This window comes from Dermochelys coriacea, chromosome 9, assembly GCF_009764565.3.
Source record: "Dermochelys coriacea isolate rDerCor1 chromosome 9, rDerCor1.pri.v4, whole genome shotgun sequence".
In the NCBI taxonomy this organism is placed as follows: domain Eukaryota; kingdom Metazoa; phylum Chordata; order Testudines; family Dermochelyidae; genus Dermochelys; species Dermochelys coriacea.
Window position 1 is genome coordinate 4942498 of NC_050076.1, and position 18397 is coordinate 4960894.

An 18397-nucleotide genomic window follows, 5' to 3' on the forward strand; every position below is an offset into this window, starting at 1 on the left:
CCCCCTTCTCCTGCCCCCCAACCCCCCTTCTCCCACCCCCGCGCCCCGGCTCCCCCTTCTCCTGCCCCCCAACCCCCCTTCTCCCACCTCCGCGCCCCGGCTCCCCCCGCTCCTGCTCCCTCCCCCCTGCCCCCCCTCCCCCCCCCCCCCCGCCCCCCCCCCTTCTCCTCCCTCCCCCCCCCCCCGGCTCCCCCCCCTCCTGCCCCGCCCCCCCTTCTCCACCCCCGTGCCCCCTGCCCCCCCTCCCCCCTTGCCCCAGCTCCCCTTCTCCTGCTCCCCAACCTCCCTTCTCCAGCTCCCTCCTGCCCCCCCAAACTCCCACCCCAGTGCCCCAGCTCCCCCTTCTCCTGCTCCCCAACCTCCCTTCTCCAGCTCCCTCCTGCCCCCCCAAACTCCCACCCCCCGGCCCCGCTCCCCTTCTGCTCCCTCCTGCCCCCAACCCCCTTCTCCAGCTCCTCCTGCCCCTCAAACTCCCACCCGCCCCCCAGCTTTCCCTCTCCTGCCCCCAACCTCCCTTCTCCAGCTCCCTCCTGCCCCCTCAAACTCCCCACCCCCATGCCCCGGCTCCCCCTCTGCTCCCTCCTGCTCCCTCCTGCCCCCCAACCCCCCTTCTCCAGCTCCCTCCTGCCCCCTCAAACTCCCACCCCTGCCCCCAGCTTTCCCTTCTCCTGCTCCCCAACCTCCCTTCTCCAGCTCCCTCCTGCCCCCTCAAACTCCCACCCCCAGCCCCGGCTCCCCCTTCTGCTCCCTCCTGCCCCCCAACCCCCCTTCTCCAGCTCCCTCCTGCCCCCTCAAACTCCCACCCCTGCCCCCCAGCTTTCCCTTCTCCTGCTCCCCAACCTCCCTTCTCCAGCTCCCTCCTGCCCCCCCAAACTCCCACCCCCATGCCCCGGCTCCCCCTTCTGCTCCCTCCTGCCCCCCAACCCCCCTTCTCCAGCTCCCTCCTGCCCCCTCAAACTCCCACCCCTGCCCCCCAGCTTTCCCTTCTCCTGCTCCCTCCTGTCCTCCAACTCCCATTCTCCCACCCCCGCACCCCGGCTCCCCTTTCTCCTGCTCCCTCCTGTCCCAACCCCCTCTTCTCCCCCACGCACCCCAGCTTCCCCCTCTCCAGCTCCCTCCTGCCCCCCTTGCACCCTGACTCCCCCAGCGCCCTATTCCCCATGTCTCATTCTACCCTAACTCCCAGACTGTCCATCCTCCCCCCCCAGCAGACTCCCCATCCTGCCCCCCCCCTTCCCTACTGCCCCCCTCTGCCCATCCCCATCCATCTCTCCCCAGCTGGCACATCCGCTCTAGTCCCCCCCCCGCAACATACACAATCCTTCCGCCCCCCCGGATCCGGCTCTAGACACAAGCCGACTAAGCAATTGCTTAGGGCCTGGAGCAGCTCAAGGGGGCCCCCTGTTCTCTCTCTATTATGTGTTGGGGGGCCAAAAATATTCCCAAGGGGCTAGCATCGCCTCTGGTGCTCCCCCCTTCTTACCTCTTGGTGTACTCCCCTCCCCCATCTCTGCTTCTGCTCCTGCCCCTTCCCCCCCTTCCATGCCCCCATCGCCCCTGCACTATCCCTCCCCCCTTACCTTTCTCTCCTGGCCCCGGGCTGTGGGGGGGCATCCGAGGGTCTGAAACCAAAGGAAAAGTCAAGGGAAGCCCCTAAAACAAAAAGTGAAACTTCTGCCCAGCTCCCGCAGCCGGGCTGGTGCCTCCCCCTCTGCCCCCCGGGCTTTGCCCAGAGCGCTGCAGCTGACGTCAAGGGCCCAAATTCCTGACTTTCCCTGAAGGCAGATTTGTCCATGTAAGGTATGGGGATGGCGACTGCAGTTGCCTTGCCCAGGAGTGACAGACACAGGGTGTGAGTGGGGGGATTGCAGTGCCCAAAGGGGCAGAGATAGAAAAGGGTGGTGTCCTGCACTGCAAGAGCGGGGGGAGAGAGAGAAGGGTGACAATGAGGGCGGGGGTTTTACACTGCATCGCAGGGGCTGGACTGGGAAAGCTGCTGAGATAGTATAGGAAGAGGTAGAGGGGCTTTTTTAATATTATTTAAGATTTCCGCTTTAGGGCCTGGTCTTGCAAACATTAAATGCATGTGTTTACATCTTTAGGAATGTAAGCAGGCATGTGCTTAATCTTTGCAGGATTTGGGGCTGCAGTTTTTAACACATTCAACTTTAAGGTAGTCAGTTTTTTTAAAAAAAGTTTCAAGTAGTTTCAGGTCCTACACCTGCCCAAAGGCTCCCTGTTAATTTTTTGGTACTTTTCCATATCTATTACTTTATTTTTCTCAGGTTTCAGAGTAGCAGCCGTGTTAGTCTGTATTCGCAAAAAGAAAAGGAGTACCCGTGGCACCTTAGAGACTAACAAATTTATTAGAGCACAAGCTTTCGTGAGCTACAGCTCACTTCATCGGATGCATTTGGTGGAAAAAAATGCATCCGATGAAGTGAGCTGTAGCTCACGAAAGCTTATGCTCTAAAATTTGTTAGTCTCTAAGGTGCCACGGGTACTCCTTTTCTTTTTATTTTTCTCTTCTCCCACATTTGTTGTGTGAAAAACCCACAAAAACACAGTAGGAAACACAGGGGAAACAGTGAAACGAACTCTACACAAAGAGCTGTCAACCGTACAAAGGATGCAAATTGGGAAAATGGGGGATTTTTCCTCTAATCTCTTTGTTATGCTTGTTACAGTTACTTGTAATTCAAGCACAAGTGGGTTTTGTTTGGATGAGGGTCTGTCTTTAAGCGTTAGCGGTTTCCAGTTTCATTGCAAGGGGGTTGCATTGGCATTACAGTTGAGAGGAGCAAGGCAGAACGGATGCAGGGCATGAGGACTGGGGAGAGCAAACCTGCCAAGCCTCTCACATTTGGAAAGAGATTCTTTGATGTATTTTGAAGCACTTTAAAAGCCTCTCCCCCTGCCGACAAAGGATTTTGCTGTGCTCTTTCAGGGGACATTTAAAATCTCACTCATCACTTTCAGAAATTTCCGTCATTCCATCTGTCACCGTTTGACATCCCTGAAAGATCAGAAGTTTGCACCCTAAGCCCCTAGTCCTGCATGTGATCTACATGGATAGACTGCTGTGCCAGGAGAGGGTTCAGCTACATAGATCACCTTGCAGAATCAGGTCCAAATACAGGGATTAATGGATGGGTTTGGGAGGCATGGGAGTTTGAAGACTATTTCAGACAGTAGAGGGCTTTTTAATTTGTTTAAAGAGAAGGTTAAGGAGTGACTTGATTACAGTCTAAATATCTACATGGGGAACAATATTTAATAAAGGGATCTCAGTCTAGCAGAGAAGCTGAAGCTAGACAATTCTGACTGGAAATAAAGCGTCCATTTTTAACATGAGAGTAATTAACCATTGAAACAATTTACCAAGGGAGAATTCTCCATCGCTGGCAGTTTTAAAATCACGACAGGATGTTTTTCTAAAAGAGCGCTCTAGGAATTATTTTGGGGAAGTTCTCGGCCTGTGCTTATATGAGGTCAGAGTAGCCGATCATAATGGTCCCTTCTGGCCTTGGAATCTATGAATCCAACAGGCAAGGCCGAATAAGATCCAAGAGCTAGAAAATGAAGCTAAACAAATTCAACTGGAAATGTGATGTAACGTGTGTGTGTGTTTGTTTGTTTTAACAATGAGGTAATTAACCACTGGAATTACCACAGGAGGTCAAACTAGATTTTCACAATGGTCCCTTCTAGCCTTAAGTTAAAAGCCCTGATTCTGCAACAACACTTAAGAGAAGCACATTTACAAAGGATTTCAGTGTTTTCTCCTCTCTGTTTAATCTTTTACATAAATCTAAAATGGAATTTGCATTATACAACACAAACTTATTAGACATCCATCACACAGTGTCTGCAAAAAGTATCTTAAAATTAAAATGAATGGCTTGGCCCGAGATTAAATTGGAAGGAGTGTTCTCTGTATAATGTTGCAATGGAAGCCAAAGATTTAATATTTTCTTTGCTGCATGTCCAACACCTACTTCTTCCCTATCTATTAAGTGTATGCAATTAGCCATATTGTGTTGACAGAAGAAAGACTACTTTGAATGCCAATAGCTATTTCCCTCAAAAATCTCGAAGTAATTTGCAAATATTAATGAATCCAGATGCCGAGCTCCACACTCTGAGTTAGCTAGATATTCTGATCTCCATTTTATAGATGGGGAAATTGAGGTATAGGGAGGTTAAGACCAACATTTTCAGAGATGGTGTAAGTGACTTGCACACACAAAAAGTCTGAGGGATACAGAAATAGAAACTAGACCTTTGACTTCCCGTCTAGTGCCTTAGACATACCACTAACTAGCATTATCACTTTAGTGAGAAATTGTGAATATATTCTTATTTCACTATAATGACCAAAACATCAAACTTTGATTATGAAACCAGACACTTTAAAACAGAGAATCTGGAGTAGGAAGAATTGCTTTGCATACAGTCAGAATCAAACTTCTTGAACTGAGTTTGTAAACGTTATTTATTTTAGTAGTACCTGGTGCCTAGGCTAGGGCCACTACCATAAAATGCATTCAATTCCCAAAAGGATATAAAGTGTTTTAAATTTCATAAGCCACACAATAGGCAATGATACTAAAATCAAGCTATGACTAGGACCATTGTTAATACAAGTCATGTAATCTAGTTAACACACGTGGTTAGGAGTCTGTAAGACCAAGGTTCTGTTCTTGCTTCTACCTCTATGACCTTAGACAAGTCACTTCAGCTCTCTGTATGTAGCATTTTGTTTTCATGAGCCTCTCTGTTTCTTGGGCTTGACCTGGCCAAGAAGTGGAAGACTGAGATCAGCCTAAAGCAAAGCCCCAGATCGAGACTTCAAGCCTCGACAATGGGACACATAAGCAAAGGTCCAACTTCAACTATCCAGAACATGGTGTTTGAAACCCAAACTTTCCAGAATATCAGGGTGCTTGCATTTAGTTCTTTTAGAGACATTTGATCTGCAAAGTCAGATCCAGTTCTGGAGCTTGGACTTATTCCCCTCTCCAGTGAAACTCCCCAAAGCATATGAGAAGTTGTTCGCTTGGTGAACTAATTCCCCTGTGGGCTAGCCATTGCAGGACTGAAAAATCACAGTAAGAAGCCAGTTCTTGTGAGAGTAACAGCCTAATTTTCAACCAAGAGAGGATACAATGAGTATTAGATCAGTTGGAGGCGCCTCTGAACCAAAGCTCTGGGGTTTTCTAAGATTCATCCATTGCAATTTGGTGATGGATTTTTTTATTTATTTTTTTTAAACTCTGGAATCTGCTGCAATAGGATTGAGATTTCAGGTTTTAAGGGGGATTCCCTGGGAGCATGTTCAAAATCTGAGAGTTCTCAGCAGTGGCGTTGATGTGGATGCTGCAACCATGAAAGATGCTATTCTGAAGAGACGGGGAACAGCAAGATGAGTACTGACTGTGCCAGTGGGCTGCAAAGGAGACAGCTTGAGACCCTTCAACTATCTCAAGTCACTTCAGAAGAGGGGACATTTTTCCAATTTAAAGATATATGTTCATTTGCCGATTTGTTTCAAAGCGGCTGGATGACCCCAGGAGTAGTGATACACCAAAGCTTTGTCATTTCTCATTTTTGGCTGACATGCTTGTCTGTATGCCAGACTGACATTTAATATAGATCACTAACATTCACAGAATGTGAGCCAAGCCTGTGTGGGATTCTTCACTGATCTGATGTGCTACAATCTCCAGTTTATATCCCCATCTCTTTCCTTGGGTACCAGAGATGGTGCCTAGCAGCAAATGAGAAAGCTTCTCTGTACCTGCTCATGAGCCACATGGTTCATTCTCAGCCTCAATTTTACTTGTATCCACACTAACCTGGCATTTTGCTGTCAGCCACAGTTTTTGATACCTACAATTCTGAATGACTCTTTACGTATAAACTAACCCTGCATCATTTGACTTGATGAGGTTTGACAAGGACAAGTGCGGAGTCCTGCACTTAGGAAGGAAGAATCCATGCACTGCTACAGACTAGGTACCAAGTGGCTAGGCAGCAGTTCTGCAGAAAAGGACCTAGGGGTTACGGTGGATGAGAAACTGGATATGAGTCAACTGTGCCCGTGTTGCCAAGAAGGCTAACAGCATTTTGGGCTGTATAAGTAGGAGCATTGCCAGCAGATCGAGGGAAAAGATTATTCCCCTCTATTCGGACTGGTGAAGCCGCATCTGGAGTACTGTGTCCAGTTTTGGGCCCCACAGTACAAGAAGGATGTGGAAAAATTGGAGAGAGTCCAGCGGAGGGCAACAAAAATTATTAGGGGGCTGGAGCAAATGATTTATGAGGAGAGGCTGAGGGAACTGGGATTATTTAGTCTGCAGAAGAGAAGAATGAGGGGGGATTTGATAGCTGCTTTCAACTACCTGAAAGGGGGTTCCAAAGAGGATGGAGCTAGACTGTTCTCAGTGGTGGCAGATGACAGAACGAGGAGTAATGGTCTCAAGTTGCAGTGTGGGAGGTTTTGGTTGGATATTAGGAAAAACTTTTTCACTAGGAGGGTGGTGAAGCACTGGAATGGGTTATCTAGGGAGGTGGTGGAATCTCCTTCCTTAGAGGTTTTTAAGGTCAGGCTTGACAAAGCCCTGGCTGAGATGATGTAGTTGGGGATTGGTCCTGCTTTGAGCAGGGGGTTGGACTGGATGACTTCCTCAGGTCCCTTCCAACCCTGATATTCTATGATTTCAGTCTTCATCTGTCTATCTGTTACTTTGCATTCTTTTGGACCTTTACTATTTATTTTAGTTAATGTTTGTGGTGTGAAAATATAAAGGCCACAATTCAGCTTAGCACCTAAGTACATGCTTAATTCATTTGACTTTAATAGACTTAAGCATACATCTCAGTATCTAAATGATGTGCGTAAGTGTTTTACTAGATCAAGGTTTAAGTCAATATTGTCTAGTGCAGTGGTTCTTAAACTTTACTGCAGCCTGCACCCCTTTGGTTCTCAAAATACGTTCTCAGACCCCTTATCAAAAATCGTTGAAGTAGGTCAGTTGTTTAAACCTAGATATATTTTTTTGTTTGTATATTACAGTAAACGTTAAAAAATGTATCACGTTAATAAATACATAGGTTTGATGAAACAAAGTAGTTGTACTTACGTGCCTGTGCTTAATTTGTGTTTTCGATGATTTACCTTCTAAAAATATCTGGCATGTCTCACCCCCAAAAAGGGCCTCTCGCACCCCCAGGGGGTGCATGCACCCCAGGTTAAGAACCACTCATCTCTAGTGATTACATCAGGGAACTGGGAGCCAAGACTCCTAGATTCTAGGCTTTACCAGTGGCTCACTGTGTTACCCTGAGCAAGTCACAACCACAGCTGGTCAAAAATGTTGACATTGGACAATTTTTTTCCAATCAACATTTGAAATTTCAACAAAAAAACACTAAAATTTAGCCAAAATGTGGAAAATTTCATTAAGTTTTTCAACCAGTTTTAGTTTCCACCTCCGTGAGCCTCAGTTTACCAGCCTGAAAAATGGGTACCCCACCAGGGGTTTTGTGGGGTTTAAGTAATTAATGCAGATTGCTACATTCTCTGTAATTCCCTTTCTCTGCACACTTTTAATGGATATTCTACTAAGTATCTCACTTCCATGTTTTGAGGATTAAAATTGCATGTTTTGTTTGGAAAAAGACCAGACCAGGATCAAATTATTTGAAGGTAACAGTGGAAAAACACCTAAGTGCATGACATTGGTTTCCCCCTACCCCAACCCCTACTTTCCATTGACACAAATGATTTGGGCAATTTTTTATTTTTTTAATGCTCTGAGCCTCCCCAATGAGAATGGAAAGGAAAATATTGAAAGTACTAACCATATGTCTTCTCCTAAGCGGCAGCAAGATGAAGAGTCGCAGCTTGTTGGAAGAACAAACAACAACAAAAAGCACCAGAATTCCTATGTAGGCTCTGGAAAACATTGCATGTGTTGTCAGGGGAGAAAATTACCTATGTGAGAAGCCAAGAAATAGACAAATACTATTTAATCTGGTATCTTTTTAGCGGAATATGCTGAAAAAGAGCCTTCAGAGGCAGTAAAACTGGACAGAGCTTCTGTATTTATTAAAGGAATGACTTTTATTATTTCCATAAGGAATTCCTTTGCCCATAGCCCACATATTCATTGCCACTTTGAGAATACATTTTTAATATTACATTTGATACTACCTCTTTTGTCTGTGTTCTGAGATTGTGCTTTAAGTAAATAAACAGTTGTAGAAAAAATGTGTATGGCCATATAGATCGGATCTTTACGAGCAAAGAGTGCCCGCTGATGAAATTCACATATGATATTAAAGTGGAGAAGCTGTATATACTAGAGAAGGCTGAAATAATACACAGATGCTGGGGGGAGGAGAATCAGAAACATGGGCTAAAAAAACCAGATTCCACCTAGTGAAAGACAAGTGAATCAATCTGACAGGAGAAAAATCTGAAACTAATATTAAAATAGGAAGGACACATCTGAATAAAAGAGATGTAAAGGTGGTAGGGGACTATACATTAGACAGGAGCTGTTTGATATGGCTGCAAAATAGGGCAGTGACCTTTGGAGTGCATAGATGAAGGGAGCACATCATGGAGCAGGGAGGTAATAATTGGCCTTTCTGTATGGCTCTGGTGGAAATACAACTGGAGTATTGCATCCAAGTTCTGGACGCCTCCTTACCAGAGAGGTGTTGTTTACAAGCTGGAGGGAATTCACGGGGAGAGCATGACTAAAGGCCAGAGGGAATGATTGTGGGGAATGATTCTGAGAGCTGAAGCTGTATCTCTTGGCTAAGTGACGAAGAAAGGAGACTTGCCTTGTGACTTTAAAAGATGCCAATAGAGGGCCCAGAGCCTTTATACTACTTCAAAATCTCAGCCGTCACCCACAAACATCTGAAGGGTGCAAAACTCCAAGGAGGCGAAGGCCTTTAGGTGGCAGAAAAGTTTTAACTAGGTTACCAGACTAACACTGAAACAAAGGATAATGTAAACCAACAGCAAGAAGAGAAAGGGTGTTTCTCTGGTGGTTAAGGTGCTGACTGGGACTCAGGAGATCTGGATTTAATCCCCAGCTCTTCCATAGAATGGCTGTGGAACCTTGGGCAAGTCACTTATTCTTGCTGTGTAAAATTTTCCAAAGTACCTAAGTGACCTTCTGTGCCTCAATTTCCCATCTGTAAAATAGAGATAATACTTCTCTACCTCTCAGGAGTCTTGATAGGATACATTCATTAATGATAGGTATATCTACCCATATTGCAGTAAAAGTCCCATATCCCTTCCAACAGATAAATCTAGAGTGAAGGCGGCACTTGGCCAGGTGTTGGAGGGGAAAACCTGAATTACCAGGAAACTAGATGAGATTGCTTAATCTCACTCTTCCATCTCACGTTTCAATGATTTGGTGAATGTCTTGAGGGTAACATGAGACACTTCTGAATAATTTTCTTCTCTTCAATTTTAATTTTTAAACATTGACACACAGCTGTTGCAGTGATGTGCGCAATATAGAACCTTAAGGAACTCAGCAGCAATCCCGGTAGGCTGATAGAAATGTAAAGTATCACATTCTCCAGTGCCAACTCTTTGGCCTAAATTGGTTACAAGACATACCATTGTCAAGGATGCACATCCACTGACTTTTTTTTATGTATATATAAAAGCCACATCATTCCAACACAGCCATGCTGACTCCTTGAATGCAAGAGTTAACTAATTGACCTTCATACCCTGATATGAAGATTAAATAGGGAAATTGACATCAGTCTCATTATTAGTATTATTACTGTGGACCGGTGGTCTGTACAGAATTGCATGCAAGGTCTGGCTCCTCTAATTTTTCTTGTAAGTATGTTAGTATTACTATTATGAACTTCAATTCTAAAACAAAAAACAAAAAAAACTGTACACTTGGATGTGAACCCTACCACCAGATTAAACTCTCCCCAACCTTAGGGAAAGCTCACATTCAGATCCCAACTATGTGATTCAGGCTTATTGTGATGGTTCTCAGGCTTCTCAGAGTACACAGGGTTGAGGCATCTCACCTCCATCTGCTCGTAGCGTGAAGCAGTCTTGTCTGTGCCTGCTGTAGGTCAGCACCCTGAAACCACCAGCCTCTGGCAACAGAAGCCCGGCCTTCCAGACTTCCACAGGGCTCGCTCTCTCTATACAGGTTAGCGAGAAGCACCTGCCAGCCCCCAACTCCTCCAAGCAACTCTCTGAAGCATTAAGTCCCTGTTCCACTGAACACTCAGATCCAGTATTCCCAAAGGAATAACACACACCAGCTTCAAACTCAGGATCACCACTGAATACACAGCACTTACATTTTCGTACAGTGAAAACAAAAATAAGTTTACCATCAAAGAACAGAGTCGAGTGATAGGGAGTGAGAATATTGGAAACAAATGGTTACATATGAAACAAAATCATGATACTTTCTAGAGCCTAAACTTAACTACCAGGGCATTCCCCTAACTCCAACAAGATACAGAGTAGCAGCCGTGTTAGTCTGTATTGCAAAAAGAAAAGGAGTACTTGTGGCACCTTAGAGACTAACAAATTTATTAGAGCATAAGCTTTCGTGAGCTACAGCTCACTTCATCGGATGCATTTGGTGGAAAAAACAGAGGAGAGATTTATATACACACAACTGTGTGTGTGTATATAAATCTCTCCTCTGTTTTTTCCACCAAATGCATCCGATGAAGTGAGCTGTAGCTCACGAAAGCTTATGCTCTAATAAATTTTTTAGTCTCTAAGGTGCCACAAGTACTCCTTTTCTTTTTCCAACAAGATAGTTTTCCCCATATTTTCAACCACTTTAGCTGAGATCCCTTCTCATAAGACCAAGCCTGCTGACAGCTTACTCTCACAAATTAAAGGAATGAGGGTGTACCTCTCTAACCCTTAATTATACCCACAAAAGTTCACATGTAAACAAGGCTTTCCCCAGCTGGTTCAGACAGCTGCAGCGGCACAGGAGCTAGCAAACAGAGCTGTAAACAGGGGACTTTGAGTGGGAGTTCTGTTGGAGAAGAAGGGGGGGTGGTCTTTTTGGTGTGACTTGTGTTTCCCAGATTAACAGCACTTAGGTGGGAAGGCGATGACAGATACGGAGGCAGCTGTGGGAGTGACTCCTGTAGTGGAAGACACATTGAGGATGACTGGATGTGGAAGCTGTGGTATGTACATGATCCTGGAGGGGGGACCTGGTAAGAGTTTTTTCTGCATGAAATGTCGTCTGACAGAGCTGATGGAGGAAAAGATCCGAGGTTTGGAGATGCAGGTGGAAAATCTGGTTGAGTTTAGGAAGGGGTTTGAGCAGATGATGGAGCAAAGACATGAGGTATCTGAAGGGAAAAGCTCAGACTCACAGATGGAAGCAGGGCTGGGGAATTTTGAGGGGAGACTGGGTGAGGAAAGTGGTCAGTGGAAGCATGTGACTAAAAGGACCAGGCAGAGGAAAAGACGGGCTAGTGAAGGAGAAATAGAGCTTAGGAACAGGTTTGCAGAGTTGGAAAATGAAGAAGGGGCTCAGCAGGTACTTGTTGAAGGTGGAAGGGTAAGGAAGAAGAGAAGAGAGGCTAGTCCTATAGGAAAAGCGGAAGAGTCAAGGGAGACTACACCAAATATGAGCCCCAGGAGTATATAGGATGGGTTGAAGAGGATTATAAGGGAAAATAGGAATGGAAAGAACTTGCAGCCAGAGGGAACAGGGGAGAGACTGGAGAATAGCACCGTCACCAGGAAAAGGCAGGTCTATGTGATTGGGGACTCTTTATTGAGAAGACTAGACAGACTTGTAACTAGAGCTGATCCAGAGAATAGAAGGGTGTGCTGTCTTCCAGGTGCTAAGATAAGGAATGTAGACCTGAGGTTGAAAAGGATCCTAAAGGGAGCGAGAAAGAATCCCCTAATTATCCTTCATGTGGGAACAAATGATACGGCTAGATTCTCGCTGGAAAGTATTAAGGGAGACTATGCTAGGCTGGGGAAGACGCTAAAGGAAATTGAGGCTCAGGTGATCTTTAGTGGGATCCTTCCTGTTCCTAGAGAAGGGCAACAAAGGTGTGACAAAATTATGACTGTCAACAGATGGCTTAGGCAGTGGTGCTATAAGGAGGGCTTTGGGATGTATGGCCACTGGGAGGCATTCACGGACAGAGGACAGTTCTCTCGGGATGGACTTCATCTGAGTAGGGAAGGAAATAGACTTCTAGGATCAAGGCTGGCACAAATGATAAAGAGAGCTTTAAACTAGGAATTTGGGGGAGATGGTTGGGAGATGTCCAGGTAATCTCTACGCCAGATTTTAGCATTGAGAGGGAAGAAGACGAAGTAAGAAAGGATACAGCCATGGGCAGGAGAATGTATATAAGGAGTGAGGGCGGTGTGGATACTCATCTAATAGGTTATACTGGCTGTAGAATGACTGTGCCTAATAGGGTACAAAATGTGAGCAAGGCAAACAGCAAAAATTAAGATGTTTGTTACACCAATGCGAGGAACCTAGGTAAATAATGGAGGAAAAATGGAGGAACTAGAGATACTGGTACAGGAAGTGAACCAGATATTATAGAAAGAAAATAGAAACTAAAGAAAGTAGAATTAAAACCAATAGTAAAAGGTTCTATAGCCATATAAATAAGAAGAAAACTAAGAAAGAAGAAGTGGGGCCGCTTAACACTGAGGATGGAGTGGAGGTTAAAGATAATCTAGGCATGGCCCAATATCTAAACAAATACTTTGCCTCCGTCTTTAATAAGGCTAAAGAGGATCTTAGGGATAATGGTAGCATGACAAGTGGGAATGAGGATATGGAGGTAGATATTAACATATCTGAGGTAGAAGCAAACTGAAACAGTTTAATGGGACTAAATCGGGGGGCCCAGATAATCTTCATCCAAGAATATTAAAGGAATTGGCAACATGAAATTGCAAACCCATTAGCAAGAGTTTTTTAATGAATCGTAAAACTCAGGAGTAGTACCGAATGATTGGAGAATTGCTAATATAGTTCCTATTTTAAGAAAGGGAAAAAAGTCATCCGGGTAACGACAGGCCAGTTACAGGTTTCAGAGTAGCAGCCGTGTTAGTCTGTATTCGCCAAAAGAAAAGGAGTACCCGTGGCACCTTAGAGACTAACAAATTTATTAGAGCATAAGCTTTCGTGAGCTACAGCTCACTTCATCGGATGCATTTGGTGGAAAAAGCAGAGGAGAGATTTATATACACACACACACACACAGAGAACATGAAACAATGGGTTTATCATACACACTGTAAGGAGAGTGATCACTTAAGATAAACCATCACCAGCAGCAGGGGGGGGAAGGAGGAAAACCTTTCATGGTGACAAGCAAGGTAGGCTAATTCCAGCAGTTAACAAGAATATCAGAGGAACAGTGGGGGGTTGGGTGGGAGGGAGAAATACCATGGGGAAAATAGTTTTACTTTGTGTAATGACTCATCCATTCCCAGTCTCTATTCAAGCCTAAGTTAATTGTATCCAGTTTGCAAATAATTCCAATTCAGCAGTCTCTCGTTGGAGTCTGTTTTTGAAGCTTTTTTGTTGAAGTATAGCCACTCTTAGGTCTGTGATCGAGTGACCAGAGAGATTGAAGTGTTCTCCCACTGGTTTTTGAATGTTATAATTCTTGACATCTGATTTGTGTGGATTCATTCTTTTGTGTAGAGACTGTCCAGTTTGGCCAATGTACATGGCAGAGGGGCATTGCTGGCACATGATGGCATATATCACATTGGTAGATGCGCAGGTGAACGAGCCTCTGATAGTGTGGCTGATGTGATTAGGCCCTATGACGGTATCCCCTGAATAGATATGTGGACAGAGTTGGCAACGGGCTATGTTGCAAGGATAGGTTCCTGGGTTAGTGGTTCTGTTGTGTGGTGTGTGGTTGCTGGTGAGTATTTGCTTCAGATTGGGGGGCTGTCTGTAAGCAAGGACTGGTCTGTCTCCCAAGATCTGTGAGAGTGATGGGTCGTCCTTCAGGATAGGTTGTAGATCCTTGATGATGCGTTGGAGAGGTTTTAGTTGGGGGCTGAAGGTGATGGCTAGTGGCGTTCTGTTATTTTCTTTGTTGGGCCTGTCCTGTAGTAGGTGACTTCTGGGTACTCTTCTGGCTCTGTTAATCTGTTTCTTCACTTCAGCAGGTGGGTATTGTAGTTGTAGGAATGCATGTTAGAGATCTTGTAGGTGTTTGTCTCTGTCTGAGGGGTTGGAGCAAATGTGGTTATATCGTAGCGCTTGGCTGTAGACAATGGATCGAGTGGTATGATCTGGATGAAAGCTAGAGGCATGTAGGTAGGAATAGCGGTCAGTAGGTTTCCGATATAGGGTGGTGTTTATGTGACCATCGCTTATTAGCACCGTAGTGTCCAGGAAGTGGATCTCTTGTGTGGACTGGTCCAGGCTGAGGTTGATGGTGGGATGGAAATTGTTGAAATCATGGTGGAATTCCTCAAGGGCTTCTTTTCCATGGGTCCAGATGATGAAGATGTCATCAATGTAGCGCAAATAGAGTAGGGGCATTAGGGGACGAGAGCTGAGGAAGCGTTGTTCTAAGTCAGCCATAAAAATGTTGGCATACTGTGGGGCCATGCGGGTACCCATCGCAGTGCCGCTGATTTGAAGGTATACATTGTCACCAAATGTGAAATAGTTATGGGTCAGGACAAAGTCACAAAGTTCAGCCACCAGGTTAGCCGTGACAGTATCGGGGATACTGTTCCTGACGGCTTGTAGTCCATCTTTGTGTGGAATGTCGGTGTAGAGGCTTCTACATCCATAGTGGCCAGGATGGTGTTTTTAGGAAGATCACCAATGGACTGTAGTTTCCTCAGGAAGTCAGTGGTGTCTCGAAGATAGCTGGGAGTGCTGGTAACGAAGGGTCTGAGGAGGGAGTCTACATAGCCAGACAATCCTGCTGTCAGGGTGCCAATGCCTGAGATGATGGGGTGTCCAGGATTTCCAGGTTTATGGATCTTGGGTAGCAGATAGAATACCCCAGGTCGGGGCTCCAGGGGTGTGTCTGTGCGGATTTGTTCTTGTGCTTTTTCAGGGAGTTTCTTGAGCAAATGCTGTAGTTTCTTTTGGTAACTCTCAGTGGGAACAGAGGGTAATGGCTTGTAGAAAGTGGTGTTGGAGAGCTGCCTAGTAGCCTCTTGTTCATACTCCGACCTATTCATGATGACGACAGCACCTCCTTTGTCAGCCTTTTTGATTATGATGTCAGAGTTGTTTCTGAGGCTGTGGATGGCACTGTGTTCTGCGTGGCTGAGGTTATGGGGTAAGCGATGCTGCTTTTCCACAATTTCAGCTCGTGCACGTCGGCGGAAGCAGTCTATGTAGAAATCCAGGCTGCTGTTTCGACCTTCAGGAGGAGTCCACCCAGAATCCTTCTTTTTGTAGTGTTGGTAGGAAGGTCTCTGTGGGTTAATATGTTGGTCAGAGGTGTGTTGGAAATATTCCTTGAGTCGGAGACGTCGAAAATAGGATTCTAGGTCACCACAGAACTGTATCATGTTCGTGGGGGTGGAGGGGCAAAAGGAGAGGCCCCGAGATAGGACAGATTCTTCCGCTGGGCTAAGAGTATAGTTGGATAGATTAACAATATTGCTGGGTGGGTTACGGGAACCATTGTTGTGGCCCCTTGTGGCATATAGTAGTTTAGATAGCTTAGTGTCCTTTTTCTTTTGTAGAGAAGCAAAGTGTGTTTTGTAAATGGCTTGTCTAGTTTTTGTAAAGTCCAGCCACGAGGAAGTTTGTGTGGAATAGTTTGACATCTGTAGTATGCAAGGTCCTGGAAAAAATTTTGAAGGAGAAATTAGTTAAGGACATTGAAGTCAATGGTAAATGGGACAAAATACAACATGGTTTTACAAAAGGTAGATCGTGCCAAACAAACCTAATCTCCTTTTTTGAAAAAGTAACAGATTTTTTAGATAAAGGAAATGCAGTGGATCTAATTTACCTAGATTTCAGTAAGGCGTTTGATACCATGCCACATGGGGAATTATTAGTTAAATTGGAGAAGATGGGGATCAATATGATCATCAAAAGGTGGATAAGGAATTGGTTAAAGGGGAGACTGCAATGGGTCCTCCTGAAAGGCGAACTGTCAGGCTGGAGGGAGGTTACCAGTGGAGTTCCTCAGGGATCGGTTTTGGGACCAATCTTATTTAATCTTTTTATTACTGACCTTGGCACAAAAAGTGGGAGTGTGCTAATAAAGTTTGCAGATGATACAAAGCTGGGAGGTATTGCCAATTCGGAGAAGGATCGGGATATTATACAGGAAGATCTGGATGACCTTGTAAACTGGAGTAATAGTAATAGGATGAAATTTAATAGTGAGAAGTGTAAGGTTATGCATTTAGGGATTAATAACAAGAATTTTAGGTATAAGTTGGGGACGCATCAATTAGAAGTAACAGAAGAGGAGAAGGACCTTGGAGTATTGGTTGATCATAGGATGACTATGAGCTGCCAATGTGATATGGCTGTGAAAAAAGCTAATACGGTTTTGAGATGCATCAGGAGAGGCATTTCCAGTAGGGATAAGGAGGTTTTAGTACCGTTATACAAGGTACTAGAATACTGTGTGCAGTTCTGGTCTCCCATGTTTAAAAAGGATGAATTCAAACTGGAGCAGGTACAGAGAAGGGCTACTAGGATGATCCGAGGAATGGAAAACTTGTCTTATGAAAGGAGACTTAAGGAGCTTGGCTTGTTTAGCCTAACTAAAAGAAGGTTGAGGGGAGATATGATTGCTCTCTATAAATATATCAGAGGGATAAATACAGGAGAGGGAGAGGAATTTTTTAAGCTCAGCACCAATGTGGACACAAGAACAAATGGGTATAAACTGGCCACCAGGAAGTTTAGACTTGAAATTAGACGAAGGTTTCTAACCATCAGAGGAGTGAAGTTTTGGAATAGCCTTCCAAGGGAAGCAGTGGGGGCAAAAGATCTATCTGGTTTTAAGATTCTACTCGATAAGTTTATGGAGGAGATGGTATGATGGGATAATGTGATTTTGGTAAGTAATTGATCTTTAAATATTCAGGGTAAATAGGCCTAATCCCCTGAGATGGGATATTAGATGGATGGGATCTGAGTTACCCAGGAAAGAATTTTCTGTAGTATCTGGCTGGTGAATCTTGCCCATATGCTCAGGGTTTAGCTGATCGCCATATTTGGGGTCGGGAAGGAATTTTCCTCCAGGGCAGATTGGAGAGGCCCTGGAGGTTTTTCGCCTTCCTCTGTAGCATGGGGCATGGGTGACATGAAGGAGGTTTCTCTGCTCCTTGAAGTCTTTAAACCATGATTTGAGGACTTCAATAGCTCAGACATAGGTGAGGATTTTCGTAGAAGTGGGTGGGTGAGATTCTGTGGCCTGCGCTGTGCAGGAGGTCGGACTAGATGATGAGAATGGTCCCTTCTGACCTTAGTATCTATGAATCTATGAATTCTTCCTATACATTTCCTCACTTTGAAGACTTCACAATCATTCACTAACGTTCAGCTTTGATTGTAAGTAGATGCCCACTGTGAACCACACAATACTTAATTTGCATGTAAACAGATAGACAAACATTTCTTGCCTGAAAGAAACCGGCTTTTTCACTTTTCTGGTGACCAGTCCCTAGTCAGAGACTTTAAAAACATAAGAACGACCACACTGGGTCAGACCAAAGGTCCATTCATCCCAGCATCCCATCTTCCAGAGTGAATGAACAGAACAGGTAATCATCAGGTGATCCATGCCCTGTCACCCATTCCCAACTTCTGGCAAACAGAAGCCAGGGAAACCATCCATGCCCATCCTGATTAGTAGCCAGTGATGGACCTATCCTCCATGAACTTATCTAGTTCTTTCTTGACCCCTGTTTTAGTCTTGGCCTTCACAAGATCCTCTGGCAAAGAGTTCCACAGGTTGACCGTGCATTGTGTGAAGAAATACTTCCTTTTGTTTGTTGTAAACCTGCTGCCTGTTAATTTCATTTGGTGACCCATAGATCTTGTGTTATGAGGAGGAGTAAATAACACTTCCTTATTTACTTTCTCCACACCAGTCATGATTTTATAGACCTTTACCATATCCCGCCTTAGTCGTCTCTTTTCCTAGCTGGAAAGTTCCAGTCGTATTAATCGCTCCTCATATGGAAGCTGTTCCATACTCCCATTCATTTTTGTTGCCCTTTTTTCTACCTTTTCCAATTCCAATATATCTTTTTTGAGATGGGGTGACCACATCTGCATGCAGTATTCAAGATGTAGGCATACCATGGATTTATATAGAGGCAATATAATTTCCAGTATATATA

The 18397-nt window shown here is 44.9% G+C and overlaps 1 protein-coding gene across 3 annotated transcripts in view; it reads right to left on the reverse strand.

Moving 5' to 3' along the window:
- The window catches only part of LOC119861738 (LIM domain containing preferred translocation partner in lipoma), a 523166-nt gene that overhangs the window by 433150 nt on the left and 71619 nt on the right, over positions 1-18397 (reverse strand). Inside the window, exon 1 of one of the 3 annotated variants that reach the window (XM_038417228.2) lies at positions 1581-1746. The exons of 1 other annotated variant lie outside the window; for it this stretch is intronic. The gene's annotated coding sequence lies outside the window, so the exon portion shown is untranslated. Of the gene's footprint in view, positions 1-1580; positions 1747-18397 lie in introns of those variants that run through there. One more of the 3 variants, XM_043491736.1, reaches the window with a different exon arrangement.